The following is a 13,758-nucleotide window of genomic DNA, read 5'->3' on the forward strand; positions in this document are numbered from 1 at the left end:
CAAGAACCAGCTTCTGGCCTGGTGACCTCTCAACCAGGAGCCAGGGCAAAGCTCACAGGCCCACACACACGTCACATAAACAGGTATGTACGTGCACCCTCGGGTCGAGGCAAACGTGGACATGTTACCTGACACCCTCATTAGGTCGCAGAACGAGGTGACAGAGAGGTCAAAACAGGTGTGTCAAAGATATACACAGAAGGGGCATGATGCTCAGGGTCGGGGAAGGAGTGTTTGCCCCAAAGCAATATTCAGCCACCAAAAGACCCTGCTGAGGGAGGGTCCTCTGAATTCCAGGGGTCAAGCAAAGCTGCCATGAAACCCTAGTTTGCTCCTTCTTGCTTTACTCACCCTCTACCTCCACCCACCCATCCACCGCACACTTGGCTACCTCCCCAAGTTGGGGGAGGGGGGATGAGGGGGCGTCAGTCTGCAGTGGGAGGGTGGGCGTGGGGGACTCCTCCCAGGGTCAGACCTAGAACTCTGCGAGGAAATGATTTACACCAGCTCTAGTTGCTCCAAGGACCAGCATCTCAGGCATCACTGGAATTTTTATAATACTTTTTGCCGCTCTGGAAAAATGTGTTCACCAAGCCTTGATCTCTGGGTTCTTGGTGTTAAAGCAAGTTGATTATTTAATCCTTTCTCTTGTGGAAGGAGAACAGACTGAGCAGCCCATTCAGGCTGTCAGGACACATTCTTCTAGTCTGTAAGGGGGAAACTTCTCATAAATGAGGGCTCTGCCTTCCGAGATGGACAGGAACAAGCTGGGCTCTGTGTTCAATGTGTTCAGTCCAGGAGGAACAGTAGAAGCTGGGCAAAAATTCATAGGTTGTATTTTGAGGTAGGCTGGCATAGAGGTTAAAAAGTGCTTGACAAGTATTATTAGCATACTAGCGTCGAGGATGCTGGAAAACTTCAGGCCCTGTGGATCGTCACCCAATAAAACATTATGAAGCTGCTTCCCCCATTCCACATACTACCCCAGAAGCTCTGTGAAGGGAAACTTCCTCACTGTGGCCTGTCTTGGGAGAAGGTGTGGAAAGAATAAATGCTGAGAAACAGCTGAAAAAGACTTCAAGACACCATCCAGGCTAACTCCCTAACTTCTGACAGGTAGGTGTTTTTGTCACCAATTTATAAGTGAATGGTAACTGGGGCTGGAGGGGTTCAGTGACTCACCCAAAGTTACATGTCCAGTGATGAAGAAGCTAAGGTGAAAACCCTCAACTCATTTCTGCCTTCTGTGCATGCTCTTTCCCCTGCTCTGCGGCTTCCCTAGCCCAGGGAGAACTTAGGGATGGTTTCCTGGTCAGTGTGGATTTCTACCACTCGGCCATTACCCACAAATTCATCCATCCACCCACTCACCCATCCATCCATCCACCCATCCACCCATCAACCATCCATCCACCCAGCCATCCATCTACCGTCCAACCACAAACATTTACTAAGGACCTACTCTGTTCCAGGTTCTGTACCAATCCAGGAGATGTAGGTAGAAAAACAGGTTAAGAGGCAGCTCCTTCCCTTAGGTGTTTGAGGCTCAATGGGGAAGGCCCATGCATACTCACCCACCTGCTAGATTCGGGTTCAAGCTAATAAGAATAGAGGCTTGGATGGGGCAGACAAGATGGGGTTGGTGAGGGGGGACTATGCAGAGAGAGCTGCAAAGGAGAGGGCTTTCCTATTACAGGCATGGGAGGAAAAAGCACCAGGAGTGTTCTGGGAATGCAAGGAGGCCATGCTGCCTGGCTAGGTGGGGTATACAGTAGGTGGTCTGGGTTAACAGAGCACCAGCAGAGACAGATTCAATGCCCTGTGACCTTCTGGCTGACCCCACCCGTTGGCAAGTAAGAGAGATCTGAGGGACAGGCTGGGACATGTGCGGACCTTGACTGTTGGTGTTGGTCGTTGGCACTTGATCCTGTGAGAGGAGTCCTCTCTCTTGTGTCTGAGTCATGAGTCAATCCAGGGAGATTTGTGTAATTGATGTCCTGTTCCTAAGTGTTTCTAAAATGTTCTTTCTGCCTAGTTTGCTTCTAGTACCCACCGGGGGGTTCTGCTTCTCTGTCCCTCATGTCTCGTGCCCCAGTATCTACCCGTGTTCACTTCCTGGTTGTTGCTTTTTGGTGGTTGTTTTTGAACTTTGTGTGTGGCCAAGTTATAAACAACTTATTTCATTTCAGAAGTCAGAGTATGCTTACCCGCCTGATCCTACACATGCTTATCTCTGATGGTACAAACACTCCCCTGTGATTATACCTTCCTGTTGCATCTCCCCACGCAGTTTATCAGGAATAAGTCCACCCTTGACAATGACCCGTCCTGCTGGCTCTGTTTCTTCTGTGTCATCAAGCTCCCTGTCGCCTCCCAGAGTGTAGCACTAGCTCGTGTTAGGCCAGCTAACCCAGAGACTGTCAGCAGGTTCCAACACAGACTCAGCTGCAGTCAGAGGCTGGTCGGAGGCCAAACTCTGAAGAGGGACTGCAGCCTTCCTGTGGGTGGAAACGCCTGACTGTGGCAACAGTCAGGGCAGAAGCCAGCGGTGAAGACTTTGGTTGTTCCTGATTCCTAAACCGTCCCCCAGATTATCAGGTTAACTCAGAAAAAGGAAAATAAGGGGTCTTTTCCAAATATTTAAAATGTGAGGGCTCCCTTTACTTCATACAAGCGCTACTTAGCGACAGAAAGAGTAGGTACCGGGTAGCTCTTCTATTATTGGATTCAGAACTCAAGGGATTCCATAGCCCACACGAATAAAGGGTTTGAGAACCACTGTCCTTCAGTGGTTGAAAAAAAAGGATTTTTCTTTTTTTATTTAAGAAAGGGAGACAAGTGGTGACAGAGATGGAAATGAGGTGAAGACTGAAAGGCAATCATTTTAGGATTTATCAGAGAAGAGAATACACAAACCTCAGGACAGTCATTAATGAAAAGTGTATCTATTATGTGTTTTTGGTAACTTTTGAGGGAGGGAGAGTGCATATTCTTTTTAGGTAAGTAAAGTAGTCCTGGGTTATGTAGCATCATTTCCTGAAATGAGAGAGCAACAGAAGAAACAAACATTCCAGTGGATATGAAAATTAGGATGTTTGAATCCCTGTATAGAGTTGCCAACAAGATACCTCATTAAATTCAACTTCAGAAAAATAATGAATAATTTTTAGTGTACGTCCCAAATATTGTAGATTTAAAAATTCTTTGCTTTCTATCTGAAATTAAAATTTAACTGGATATCTTGTATTTTTATTTGTTAAATCTGACAACCTTACTATTGCAGTAAGAATGAAAACTCTCAATAAGCTTGGCATGAGAATGGCATTTAGAACATAAGAGAAAGGTCAGCAAGAGGTCGTCCAGGGAACACCACAAAGGGTTTTTATAGAGGATGTTGGATAAACACTCGGCAAACTGAGAGCATCTTGCTCCTGTGAAAGGCTGGCTTTGTTTCTTAGCGGGATGGAGGCTGCCTTCAGTAACCCCAATTTATAGCCAGACTGGAAAACTCTCCCGGAGTAGAACTGGTTTCCATGGGAACACCCTGGCTGTCAAATACTCGAGTGCCAGGCGTGCAGAGCTTGTAGTAGGTGCTCAGGGAAGAAGCGCAGGTTGGGTGAGAGAGCTGGTAGATGAATTCTCTTAACTTCAGCATCTAAAAAGCGGCTGACTCTTTAATAAGACTAATTAGCCACCAAAGTGTTCCTATCTGCGCTCACAGGCCAATGTTCAGTTTTTTAAGTATAAAAATGGGCAGATCTTCAGGCAAAGTCAACTCAGCTGGTTAGCGGTAGAGCTGGGACAAGAAGCCCCCAGGCAAGAAACAGTCGTGCTGTGCCATGTGACTTGGCATATATTTCCGTTCAAAAATTTGCTTTCTTACTTGATGACTGTGATTTTCATTCTCTCAGGGTCAAGTAAAATCACACTTTTCCAGACGCATCACTCTTTATGCTTTGTGTATAAGACAATTTACACAGCTTCCATTTTCTCAACTTTTTGGTTTGACTGAGCTGATTTATTTTGGAAAACCATCACACTGCAGAGCCATTCCAGCTACTCTCCTTTCTATCTGCAGATTTATCAATATCTAAATGAGCTTGGCCCCTGCCAATTTAGATATGATTTAGGTGGAAACTTTTTATCACTTCTATTTTTCATGTATCCTGTCTCCATTAAGTGATGGTACATGACCATCATTTAAATCTAATCCACACATTTAGCTGGGGTTAGAATATGCTTAGGGCATTACCCTGAAGTTCGATTTCTGTTTATTTTATGTTTCTATGTCTTTGATAACGTTTGGAACCATTCCCAAAGACCTTTGGGTAACTGGCATGTTTTAAAAACTACCTAAATCAACAAATGAATCTGGGTCTTGAGCAGAATATCTCCTATAGGAGAGGGGGTAAAAAAAGCATGAATCAAATTGAGCTTCCTGGTTTTCCTTTGATGCACAGCCCTCCATCACTCAACTCAGGTCTACTGACCTAGAAGCACCAGGCAGTGCTTTACAAATGTCACCCAAAGTGTGTCATCATCCATGACAAAAATCCCTGATCACACTCATAACTCCCCTACTCTCACAGATGCCTTTGGCTGGAATTCCAGAAGAAACTACCAAGTTTCAGAACTTATCCTGTCATCCTTTAGATGTGTGATGAGAAAAAATGCTTGCTTTGATCTGAAGAAACAAAATCTGCATATACTTGGAAGGTGTATTTTATAAACTCACATAGCAGTGGTATGGGATGGACCTGGGGCTGGAAATACTTTCTGAGCCCCTGCTCCATAGCAGATATTGAGCTAGACAGCTGGGAAATATAAAGATTAATTTGCCTCTCTCTCCTCAAAGGGCCATGAGACATGTAGTCAAATAATTATAACACAAGGCTAAATACAATGCATGCCCTAAAAAAGTACAGAATGTTACAGGATTAAGAGGAAGGAGAGAGGATGGACTGGGGAATAATTAGGAAACAGTATTTTAGCCTTGAAAGTGGCTTTTGACGACCAAGACGAGGGTCCAGGCAAGCCAGACAGAGGGAACAGCATAGGGTGTGTAAGGAAGCACGTGCCAGTCCCATCAGTAGGATGCAGGGGAGTGCAGGGGCTGAGCCTGGAAAGGTAGGCTGGGGTCAGGTGGTGCAGGACCTCGAACGGCTTACTCTGGCATTCAAGGTGCCCTGTGGCAGAGAGTAGGTCATCCTCCACACCCCCACTCTCACCCAGGCCCTCTGGCTTCGTTATCTGCATCCACATCGGGCTCTTTATCCAGATGGCACCCCTCTTGCCCCGTCTATATGTGCAGGGAGCTGCCGTACAGTGGCATTTACTTTTTGACAAGTAGCTCCTGGGGACCAAAAGTTATCTTCAAAACCTCAAGAGAGACAGAGAAGGAAAAGTTACTTTCCAGGAAGCCTAACCTTTAAACAATGACAGAGACACATCACAGTCCTGCCCTCCAGGTGACCCTGAAGCAAAGTCATTGTCTGTAAAGGCCAAAGCAAGCGTGGAGGAGGGATAAGAGGGTCACTTGAACATAAGTGACCTATTGGACCCCGGCTGTGGCCAGAGTGTGACCCCCAGGTGACCGTGCTCCTTGGGTGAATTAGGACAGCACACTGGAGAACGTTACCCCTTAGGTCAGCCTTCAGAAATCATCTCCCACATCTTCCACAATCGTGTTCTCCCTCTGAAAACTGCCCCAGAAGCACCTGTGGTAGCTCAGTCGGTAGGCTGCCCTCACTCTTGTGTATGCCTCCCCTTTCCCCTTTCTCCCACTTAACAAAAGAAAGACATACACTTCCAACCATCCCACATCTTACCACACACACGGTCCCCAGATGTGAAAACGTGCACCAAACAACAGTGCAAAAGGAAACTTCAGATCTAAGAGAAAAGTCCCATGACAGCAAAGCAAAAGGAGATTTCTCAAAGAAAATCCTAACAGGGCAGTGCCACAGTCACGAGTACTGCCCTAATATAAGACAAGAGTGCCATGGTTGCCACCAAAAAACAGTTTCTTGAATGGAAAGCAATCAAGTAAACTTTTTTCTCCTGTCAGAAAGTAATTCTAATTTGACCACTGGCTTGACAGTGAGGGCTGGCTTTGCGCACGATGAGATACGGAGAGGGAGAGCATTATTCAACCACTAGGGGGGGCTCAAGCTGCAATTACTTAGAAAACGTGGGAAAGTTCATCCTTTACAACTATGAAGTTGAGGATACAAATCTAGATGTCATCCTTGAAATGTACAGGGGGCACATAATTGCTCACAACTATTTTAGGGGGGTTATGAGCAAAGTCTGAAGATCCCTGGACCTTCAATGTCTCTGCAAACTGACCAGTGTTGGGGAGTTTGTATGAACTGCTGAGCTGAGATTCTAGTTTTGCCCTGCAGAGGGCAGCGTTGGTAAAACGTTACAGGGCTGGAAAATTTTTTTTTTTTCTAGTGGTTCTTTCTAGGCTAAGTTTCCTTATTTGCCTTCAGATAATTTTAATTCAAATAAGAATGAGTTTTAGCATTTGTGGGCTTGAGAAGAGAGTAGCTGTTTGATCATAACAGAAAGGCCTCTGTGTCAAGCAAATCTTTTCAGAGCCGAAACAGTAGTTTTTTGTTTGTTTGTTTACCAGTTTCTTGATTTCCAGAATCTAACAGTAACCAATACTAAGTAGGTGCTCAAAAAAGTGTTGGATACTTGGACAGTCATGCTACTTCCAGCTCCAGGGAAGCTTTTAGTTAAACACACAGGACAATTGTGTGTCTACAAGACTCACCCACATGCCTGAAAGCCCACTTCACTCAGATTGCTTGAGCCTAACAGCGCCCAGAAAGGGCAGACACCATCTATAATTACAGAGGACTTTGGCACTGGTTGACACGAAATGACCTAAATGTAACTATAGTTGTTTACAGTTCTCAGTGACTCCAGGGAATTATTTTCTGGTGCCATTTCACTAAGAAAATCATGTGATTTCCTGATAGCGAGTTAATTATTGCCAGGTCTTGAATAAATGTTCGAAAATTTACATTTCAAGCACAGGTAAAGCATGTAGGCAAATAATCCATGGCTCGCATTGGACACTGCTGTGTCAGGAATTGAAAGCTTCTTCAAAGATGAGACAGGGAAGGAAGATGAGGTTGAAAGAGCAAGCATGAAGTAATGAGTTTTGACTCTGAGACTTTCAATTCCTCTTTCCAAGAATGTGTCTATTCCCCATGGTGTCCCCCTCACACCTCCAGCTAAGTGGCTACACACTTCTCTTTCTAGATGTAAAAACTGCCTTCAGGGAAGTTTTAACTTGTGAGTGTTGGCTGCCTCCACTAGGGTATTTGATATTTGTTTAATTAGAACTGAAATAGAAATTTTTGCTCCCGGTGGAAGAAATTCCAGCATCAGGGACTGGTGTGGGAGGTGGCTTTTTCCAGAGGGTGGGCCTTGTTGCTGAGACGTCTGGACAGGTGTAAAAGGAGCGCCACAGACTCCACTCAGCCATTCTGTCCGCTTGCCTGCACCACGGCACCACCCAGACAGAACATCAATGTCAAGGGATTTGCTGCTCTCAAGGGACTGAAAGTTATGAATATAACCTACAACAAGAAAAACCACAAGATTGCTTTCTACTTCCAGTCCTCTTGTGTTTTCTAAAATTGTCAGCATCTCAAAGTGCTTACATGTGTGCCTGTGTCTGATATGTGTATATATATGTGTGTGTGTGTATACACATTCATAAATATTGTACTATATATAGTGTATTAGGTATACATATATTTAAGCACACAGTTAACTGCAAAAATATAAGGCTCACTATATCAGGAACTGTATATCTTGCCAGGAAGGAATCTGTCATCACCACCACCAAAGGCAAAGAGTTATTGACTAAATGCCCATATTCACATGACATTTCTCTGCACATACAAAACATCCAGCAGCTCTCCCTGAGTTTACCATGTGTATTAAATACCAGCCTGGGCCCTTCCATAGACAGAAAGGCAGGCAGGGAAAGGTAGACTGAGAAATGAACGGCGAGGACCAAGCAGTTGACCAAATTAATACATACACACTCTGTGGTTTGTGGAGACGAGCGTCCACACTGCATGACATCATGGCCTTGGTTGTGCCCTATTTCTTCACTTAATATAGGCTAGTTATGATCCTGACCCACTGGTAAGCTGGCTTATTCAGGCACTGGCTTATTCCAGACCGAACCACTGGCTTCCTATTTCCAGATGGTAACACCAGATACAACGGACTGAATATTTACGCCCTCCAAAAATTCCTATGTTGAAATTCTAACCCTCAATGTCATGGTATTAGGAAGTGGGGCCTTTGGGAGATGGTGTTTTTCTTGCACGGTCATGAGAGGGAGTCCTCATGAAGGAGATTACTGCACGTATAAAAGAGAATCCAGAGTTCCCTCACCCCTTCTACTGTGTGAGGACACAGCAAAAAGATTGCTGTCTATGAACTAGGAAGCAGGCCCTCACCCGACGCCAAATCTGCCAGTGCCTTGATCTTGGACTTCCCAGCCTCCAAAACTGTGAAAAATACATCTCTGTTGTTTAAGCCATGCAGTCTAAGGTATTTTTGTCATAGCAGCTCAATCAGACTAAGACCCAAGGTAAAGGCAGTGTTTATTATACATAGGCTTCAGAGTCCCAGAAACCAGTGCTGTCATCCAGGTACTGACGAAAGTGACCAGGAAACTGGTGAACTGGAAGTTTAATGGAAAGTTCCTTCCAGTTTACTGTTAACTGGAAGACTCAGCCCTAGCCCACCTTCAAATGGAGCTGTAGCCAGGGTGTTCCCTAAGTCAAGAGGGTGAGAGGAAGAAGGGAAGGGAAGCCACTATCCTCCATGTTCCCTGAGAGTCTTTCTGGCCTCTCTTTACGCTCAGTAAGAGTATTGCAGAGGATTAGCCCCAGAGATGCCAGAGAGACAGCATCGGAGGCTCTCAGGAGGGAACTTACGAGGTTAAAAGCCACATCCTAAGCCTCAGCAGCAGCCAGGCCAGGCCGGAATAACACCTGCCCCTGGGGAAGAGCATCAGCTGCCCCCGGAGCCCAGAACTTCACTCTTCCAGGCACTTTCTCAGTGATTCAGATCCCAGGAGGTTTGGTGACCCTTGGGTAGGATAACGGTTTTGAAGCTTGTGAAAAATTAGTTGAAGAGGAAAAATGTCAGCCCCATACACCCCTTCCTCCGAAGAATTAAAGGTCTTGGCAAGGGCTCTAAAGGATACAAGTAGCAAAGAGATGACCAGCCACAGAGCTTTAGCTTAGTGTTTTGATTCTTACTTTTTTTCAGATAGTCATCATTTCTTTTACAGTCTCAAAGGGAGTCTGAAATTCATCCGAATTCTTAAAGTAAATCCAATTTAACTGTATCAGATTTAGAAAAATTAACGTTTTACAATATGTTCAGAAGAAGATTGTGAACGATCTATCTTGCTCAAAATAACAATAATAAAGTGACTGAATTAATTAAAGACCATGAACCACCTATTTATGCCTATCATGTATAGTATATACCTATAGCTATATCTCTATTGGTATCTATATCTATCTAGCCTGAAGAGAACGGATACTAACAAGCAGAACTCCCACTTACTCCTGCTAGGCATTGTGCAGCATCAGTTCGCTTAAACCTCCCAGACAATCACGTGAGGAAACCAAGGCTTAGAGAAGTTCTGGGTTTGCCAAGGTCCAGCAGCTGATAAAGTCATATGGGATAAAATCTAGATCTGGTGAGCCAGCCAGAAGCCAGTGTTCTTAACCAACTGTTCCATCAACTCCCTGGATGCACTCAACAAATGTTTGTTGAGTGAAAAAAAAGAAGATTCCATGAAAATCTTCAAAAAGAAGAGAAGGATATTGTATCCTACTGGTATCAGCCTTTGTAAATAAGTATCACTGGTAAATACAATATCCATGGTTATAGTTAATATATTGTTTCCATCTGTGTCTTAAAGGGAGGAAGGGAAGGGAGAAGAAAAGAGGAGAGGAGAGGACAGGAGTTAAAGCAGCTTTGAGATCTTTGACACATGTCCACTTTCTGTCCCACTGGGCAAATGGAGAACATGCCTTCTGGGAAAAATGTCAAGTCATTCTCTATTTCTCCCAAGAACAACTGGTTACTTCCTTCAGAGGGAGATGTATGATCCCTGCCAGTGCGGTTAAGCACCTGGCTGCGGGAAGGATTAGACATTTGGAGATGTAATCTACCTCATCCTGAAGACCTGGGCAGGGCAACTGCATGAAGCAGTTCATTGCTCCATAAACCCCAAGGATTTGAATGCTGGCCAGAATGATGCTGAGAAGCTTTCCTCTTTCCCGATGGCGTGGCTGAGAGCCCTCATTCCAGGGACTGGCTTCCTGACCAGATGTTTCTCATCCACACCTGTGGACCTTAGGAAACCTAGGGTGATCTCAGTAGGCACAGCCTTGATTTCCTTCCCATCACCGCCCTTGAGATGTGGAAACTGAATGAAAACCCACACTGGGGCCATCCACTCAAACAAGCAGGTCAGGGAGGGGAACTTCCTCACTTTATGGTCAGCAAGACAGGTGTTGGGTCACCTCCTGGCACATCCGATCAAAGGACAAGATTATCCCGGCAGTGGGTCAGGCTGTTTCTTGCAGGATGGTGTGGCTGGGCTTATATTTCATGGCTCGTCCAGAAGCAGATGGTTTTGATTCTCTAGGGATACCCCCCAGAGCCTGTGCTAGAGTGAGGAAGCCACCCCACTGGGGTCTTGGGACACTGGATTAAGCCAGACCGTCAGACATCTGCCTTTGTGCCCTGCATTTTCTTAGCCTCTCCTAAAAGTACCATTTCTGAACCGGCTTTTCATAGACTGCCACTTTTTGCATCAAGGAACATTATGTCAGCTATAGGAACATTTCTGTGAGAGCCACTGTACCGGTGCTATTGAGGATGTGGCCGAATCCAGCTGACAGCATTGATCCCCTTTTTCAGGCGTCTTAGGAGAAATGTCTCTCGGTTTGAATAACCAGGAAAATGTGTATTTCTCCTGAGTGTTAGTGTGTCTTCTCTTCCGGGCATTATGAATCTTGCATCTCAGAGAATTTGCCTCTTTATTTTGGATGCTGGGAAATTCAAAGCCAAAAATGTTGCCCACTTCCAACAACTTGTACAGTCCCACAGGACATGTATTTTCCGTGTGTGCTTTGCACTTGTTTTCATCCTATTTTCCTACCCTTGCTTTCTTTTTGCCCTAATTGCTTCCTCTCTAAGTTGTTGTTTATCACATTGGATGTATTCTAAAGGTTACCTGTATTAGTCAGAGTAGGCCTACTGCAGTCACAAATGACTCCAAAATCTCAATGAAATAAGAGAGGTTGACCTCTCACTTGCCTTAAGTCTGATGCAGACATTGGTGATTCCCCTGTACATGGGGGATGGAGGAACCCAAGTCCTTTTCAACACGTGGCTCCAATGGGTAGAAAGATAAGGAAGGATATCAGATAATCGACTCCTTCAACCTGGAAATGACACACACCATTTCCTCTCACATTCCATTGGCCAGAACTAGTCACCCAGATGCGAAACTTCTGGGAAATATATTTCCCAGTTGGGTAGTCTCTTCCCCAAAACAACTCTATATGGGAAGAAACATGAATCCTTTGTGGTCAGCTGCACTTTCTCTGCCACACTCCCTAAATTCCTTCTTGGAACAGGAAAATTAAACTAGCTCAGTAGACTTTAGATGAAAAGGAAATATCTTTTCTCCTTGCCAAAGAACAGAACTATCAATGGAGAAAGAATCAAGCTTGGTGAAGATCTATGGCTGGATCCTATGCTGAGTACTGTAGGTGGCACAGAAGTATAAGTTATATAGTTCTTACCTTCAAGTTGACTCTAGTGTTTCATGTACACCTCCCACACTTCTGCTTCCATGGTTAGGTAGAGATGTAGCAGCCCTCAAAATCATTCTGTGGTAGAGGCGTCATTCTACCAGATCTCTTTCCTGCCCTTATCAAACGCTGTAAAGGGAAGGGTCAGATGCGGCAAGGAGCTAGCTCTTTCTGTGAAATAAAAGAAAGCCCTTCTGTAGCTACCTTTAGGGTGGCCAGTGGAAAGTAAGGAGGCAGGGACTCTTCATTTCTGATCTTGGGTAAAGGGTTTAATTTCCTCTTGCCTGGATTCCTAACCATTAAATCAGAGACAATGATGTTTGCCTACCTTGCCCGTAGAATTAATTAGTGGCTGTGCTGCACTTTTCATCTACAGATGAAAGGCTTTAGGGTGAGCACAGTGGATCATCCTCATACCGTCATCACCATCGTCACCATCATTACCTTGTATCCTGAAGATAAAGTGATGGAATTCCCACACAAAGCTTCCAAGAGACTTGACCTTTCTAACCTTTCCACCTCTTCCTCTACACTTTCTAAAAGAACTAATCCACCTTCCATTTCTTTGTGACCTTGCTGTCAAGGACTGAGAAAGTGAGGGTTAGCCACAATTTCTTAGAGATCCGTGTTTCATACACCTGAACTTGATGATGACATTCTTCCAGCAATCAAGCCTAGACATTTCAACCATACCCTGAATCCAGGTGTAAGAGATATATCAGAAGAAGAGGGAAGGGAAAGCGTTTAAAGAAACTTTTTAAAACATCTTGGAACTCTTCAAAAAATTATTTCATTTTTTTCTCCCAGAATGTCTCACTACATAAATTGACCTTTTCTGTTTACGTAATGATATTAGAAGGAGCAGTGTTATTTCCTTTGAACTTAGTGCTCTGGGCTGGATCCCAAGTCCTTTGGGAGCTTCTCCACCTCCAAACTCAATAAAAGATCAAATTCTGGTGTGAAAACTGGGGTCTTCCTGGGGAGATGGAGAGGGCTTTGGACAACATCCTGCTTTTGAAAGTGGGAGCTAAGACCAGAGGTAGTGTGGGTTACGACAGGAGCAGAGCCAAGCAAATAGGGTCAGGTTATCAGAAAAGAACCTGAAGTTTCCCTGGTACCTAGATATAGTGTTCCCCATCCAGTACTGAGTTGGGACAATCCAATGGTGACCTTATAAACAGTCCTAATTCCTGGGACTAGTTTAATTGGAGTCTTGATACTTCTGGGAAGCCATTAAAATGGAGTAGTTCGCTAAAGTTGTGTAAACCTTTTCACTTATCATTGATGCAGGTACTTCTTCACTCTAAATTAGCACTGAAACGTGAAAGCTTGTCAGGATTGGAAGAGCTGGAATGATTCAGCTGCCTCTGTGATTCCAGCCCCAGCTTGTCTTGTCTCAAAGTGAACAATGACCAGTTACACAAGGGGACTGAAGTGACTCTGAGCTCTTGGTGACTCACACGCTTAGTCAGGCAGTAACGATAACAGCAAACATGTTTACACCTCTTCCTGTGTGCTAGGCATCGTTCTACTCCTTCTGCATGAAACAAGTCATTTAATCTACAAACGACCCTGGGAAGCAACTTCTATTATTACCCCTACTTTAGAGATGAGGAAACTGAGTCAAGAAAGGTTTAAATGTCTTATCCAAGCTTTCATGGCCAGGCAGAGGCAGAGCCGGGATTTGAACCCAGGCTGTCTATACTTGGAACCGCTAAACTACGGTGACTCTCTGAGTGCCCTTTTCTGTGTGTCTCTGTGTCCTTTCAGTATTTCTCTGTGTCAGGAAGTCAGTCCCTATTCTTGGACTGAATTTAAATAATCTATTTTCTCCACAAGTTGGAATTTTCATACCTACGGAAGACCTGCCAATATG

Source organism: Leucopleurus acutus (assembly GCF_964270905.1).
Source record: "Leucopleurus acutus genome assembly, chromosome: 18".
Classification (NCBI taxonomy): Eukaryota; Metazoa; Chordata; class Mammalia; order Artiodactyla; family Delphinidae; genus Leucopleurus; species Leucopleurus acutus.